Source organism: Orbicella faveolata, unplaced genomic scaffold (genome assembly GCF_042242905.1).
Source record: "Orbicella faveolata isolate gen_17 unplaced genomic scaffold, um_ofav_v1 contig_12, whole genome shotgun sequence".
NCBI lineage: Eukaryota > Metazoa > Cnidaria > Anthozoa > Scleractinia > Merulinidae > Orbicella > Orbicella faveolata.
Window position 1 is genome coordinate 1,172,527 of NW_028301539.1, and position 4,860 is coordinate 1,177,386.

The window sequence follows — 4,860 nt, forward strand, 5'->3', positions numbered from 1 at the left end:
TCTCAAATCATCTGTTTGTTGAGTGTGTGACGATTCCCCTGGGGAGACCCCCATATAAAAAGGACGGGGTGCCCGTCGTTCGTTTCAGGGGCAAAAAGTGCAGGTTTGGTATCTCTTAGGGTGTTCAGCCTTAGAAGGTCCAGAGTGGGAGCTTTCTCGGTACTTTTTAGGGTATTAAGCGTAAAAAATGTGACAGGAGATAATGTTTTGTTTTAGAATTGGTACCTTTTCAGGGGTGGAAAAAATTTCAAACAGTATCTTGGTACCGATTCCTTCTGTTGCCTCGTGGACTTTCGTACAATTGCTTCAACTGAGAGGAAAAAAAAAAATGGCGGCCACACGGCGAAATTATTCCCTAGCCGTGCTCTCTCCGTTTCACTTGATCAGTCGACGAGGAACAAGAGAGAACCGGATTGCAATGTACCATAGCAAAGAGACGATTCATGTTGTGTGGCATAATTAGCAAATAAAGAAGCCTAAGCCGTGTGTTACACTGCATGTGATAAAACACGACGGGCATTTGAGAGTACGAAGGAAATGTAGGAAACGCGAGCCGCACGCGAGTGTTTTCTACATTCAGTCGAGTGTTCCCAAATGTCCGGATCGTTTTATCACAGTGTAATACACGGCTTAGGCTTCTTCATTCGCTTTATGATATAGAGGTAATGTGGCGAAAAACAATAAAACACTCTTTTTCTATGTTTAATACTCTGATAAAACATGGGTATGGGTTAATCAGATATTAACTACCATGATTATTCGATCATTCTCCATGCTCTCAAAAGAAGAAACGATAAGCCCCCACGCCAATTAGGCTTGCATCAACTTGATTATTTGTTACTTGTTGTTCCCCAATGAAAACCTGAACTGAATGAGCTCGAGCACCATAACTCCAGAAACTTATGCCGTGAAAGCGAATAACAGATGAACGAGATAAACAAGAATGAGTTCTATCCATCCCCTTTCCTCTCAGACAATAACGACGGCACACCGGATTTTGTTGTTGAACTAGAGTATTCCATACAGCAGTACAGCAGTACAGTTCCCTTATAGTACCCCTTTGTTATCAAACGTTTTAGGCTCTTAATTGGTTCGAATCGTCACCCCAGAGTTATCAGAGGGTGAGCACAGGAGCCATTCACTTATAGTTATAAAAGATTGTTAAATATAGTTTCGACTCTCACGACAGAAATCTCTTCTCGAAGTAACCGTATATTCTAAAATTTCGAATACTATTTGCTCACTGGATCAAGTCTTTAAAATGCGATGACAGGCCTTTGGCCTGGGAAAGCACTTTTCTAAAACAGGGGAAAATTCTCTGGCTGCAAGGAGGCCGGGATCTTTCACAGGGACGTCATCTTCAGAGACACTGATCAACAGCAGACAAAACTCGGGTCCAACAGTGGCATTTAACAGTTATTAACGCCCCCAGAAATTCTGTTGTCTACTTCAGAGCTAAAGTTCACAAAGCTAACAACCCAAGTGCGCTATTGTTTCTAGTTGTCCGAGCTACCAAACCAATGCAATTTCCAATCGCTCAGACAAAATCGTGCCAAATCCTTACGTACGTATAAACGACACTACTGAACCACGCTGTCGAAGTTTTTCGTGATTTCAACTTCTCCAAAGAAATTAAACAACTAATTATTGTAACCATGCTATAAGTGCATAGCATGCAGACCACGCAATTAGCTCTCTTGAACGTAAACAGAGTACAATGGTTTAATACGCCTCACAGCGTGAGCCAACGTGTGTCACAAACGCGCGCAGACTCTTAAAATTGCTAGTTGAACGGACTCATGACCAAGTTCTGGAAAGTTCTACGGGCTGAAAATCAATTCTACTTCCCTGATAACTTTGACTCCCATCTCACTTTATTGGTGATTATAGAAGTTAGTCCGCGGATTGTTCTTTTTAAACTAGCTGGAATGTCAAATCACTAGATCGTGGATCACTCGCGTAACAGGGATTTTAAACTGAGTGAAATTCTTCTTTTTCCTTTAAGCTCTGAAACACAACCATTTATTGTGCTCGTACACGCCGTTATGAAATTTTCGGTAAAAATTACATCCTTTTGGAGACAATCAGACCTTTTCCCTCCAATGGCTTTTATTTACGCTGAGTAGTAAACTTTGAAGATTTTTGGTTCAAATTATAGCGATATTCTCTCCACGGTGGCCATGCGTCATCAATAATTCATCACGACGGTTTGTTCAGCTTGTTTACCGTCTCACTCAGAAATATAGGAACGGAAGTTCCACGTGCCCAGTTATCTTATCACGTGAGCACGGAAATAGCTTTGCGTTGCGTGTACGGTGTAATCAGTGATAGTTCCTTTTGATGTGGCATAGCGTGGATGTTCATTTATACAAGCTGGGAAAACCGTAAGTAACAAAATTTACTAATGTATTGTTTGAAATATCAGTAGAAATAACAAGTCTATTGTTTTTAAAACGCCGAATAGCCAATCGAGAACAAACAGACCAACGTAAGGCGCAGTATTAGAATTTTTTTTTTCCGCTGTCTTTATTGACCCGCTCTCGATCTTCACGCTAGTCAGTGCAAAACGCCGAAAGGTTCTTAAATTTCCCGCATAGTTTATAATAAAACTGACAAGATCTGAAGGATAAATGATATAAGCACAAGTGTAATTATGATGGAATTGGAAACAAACTGGCCATGCAATTCGCCTGCTTACACTTGTTTGTAGATACAGTAAATCCAGTCGGTGTCGTAGGTAACTGTTATGGGCGTTCTGTGGTATTTTTTTGTGGTATCTTTCATTTCTGATATGCTTGTTGCCACAAATTCCATCTAAGCATGCATTAGAGCTGTCTAGAGCACTCGTTCTTCGGTAACTACTTGTCTTGCTAACTTAGCCATCAGTTACCAGGAGTAAACCTCATGACCCCTTTCAACTGTCTCTAAATTGTTCATTTTGAATACATTACAACCTCATGTTTCACCTGGTTGTCGCTTGTCGATTGCAAATAAATTTTAGTCAATCAGGCCCCTTCCCGAGGGATTACATCATCGTATAAAGAGGAGGTCAGCAAAGACTCTATAAGTTATTGTTTCTGTCCGTGGACTTAACGATGATTTGTTACTCGTGCTACCTTTGGCTCGGTTCATAATAATGTCGTTGTTTGAATCAGAGATAAAATGTCCCCTGATTTTATTCTGAGCCGGAAGTAGCTCAACTACTGAGCTCTATTGGCGAGCCAGATCTGAGCCAAAATTAATAATCCTTGGGGACGCGGCCCGGTGGGCTGTACTCTGCAAGTGACTGGCAACTAGATCCATGTCCAGCGGGGGTTTCTTTGTACACGTATCTCCTATTTATTTTTGTATATCTTTGCCTTAGGATTCCAAAAGATCTGCCTTGGCTTCCTGAAAATACTGAGCTGCAATTGGAAGTGAAAATTCCTTTCGCTGAAGGTGGAGGTCCAGATCATGCTCAATGTAAGGTCGAATACGTTCTGATTGTAAAATTCGTAGTCTAGTTAATTGAAAATGACAGGTCATGCATATGCAAATCGTTTTTGAGTCGATTTAAGCTCAATTACTCGCTCAGACTTACATATATCATCTCGTGACTAGAAAACAAAACATTTTCCAAATGCGAACAAATTGTGAGAAAGTCAAGGAAGGATACATATGCTTTTTCGATATGAACTACCTGGACTATATAGTATATAGTCCAGGTAGTTCATATCGAAAAAGCAGATGTATCCTTCGAAAAAGCAGATATATCCTTCCTTAGTCCAGGTAGTTCGAGATGATATATGTAAGTCTGAGCGAGTAATTGAGCTTAAATCGACTCAAAAACGATTTGCATATGCATGACCTGTCATTTTTCGACAAGACATGCCAGAATCTCCACCGATGGAAATACCGCAAACAGTCACTGACATTACCGATAGAACGAAAAATGGTCCTATTAAATACACTGGCAACAGTTGCTGGCACTTTTCGAACAGCTATACTTTAACGGATGAATACTACCACTGTTTAACAAGTGGTGCTAAAACTGATAGTGGTCAGCGGTGACACCCAAGCTCTACATTCATTATTGCCACCGAAGCATCGCATAGGGAAGACATCCTTTAAGCTGGGGAAACAGGTGAGTACCAAATTTACTTATGTATTATTTCTAAGATCAGTAGAAGGAACGAAACATATATTTCTATTTAAAAAGCGCTGAACAGCTAACTGGGCAAACAGACCTAATGCAACGCGTAAGGTGAGGAAGTTTGAGAAAATCTTTTGTTTTTCGTCATCATCTTTGATTTATCATAGTATCTCTCTTCACGCTGATCGGTGCATAAGGCTGCAAGTATCTTAAATTTACGACACAGTACATGCTAAAATTCACGAAAGCTGAAGTATAAATGATTAGTGCAAGGTGTAATTGGATGGAACGACCGGCCTGTTTGCAAACAATATCCGTAAATCGGTGTAGGTACTGGGCGCTCTGTGACATTTTTTTTGTGTGTTATCTTTCATTTCTGATATGTTTGTTGTAACTTATTCCGTCTAAGCATGCATTAGAGCAATCTGGAGTGCTAGTTTTGAGATAGAAAGTAAGCGTGTTCCCTGTTACGTTCTTGTCTTGCTAACTTAGCCATATGGTAAGTCACATGTATATCAGACGCTACACTGACACAGCAAATTATTGCAGGGAAGTTACACAAACTTACCGGAAGATTCGGGGAAATCGATTAATTTTTAAGAAACTGGAGATAATGCATCGGTGCACTTTAAAAATTATCGGAAAATCGCTCATAATTTTACATACTTCGAGATTTCGAGACGACCCATCCAGATGTTAGTGCTCAAACTGAGCGTTTATTAAAGTTG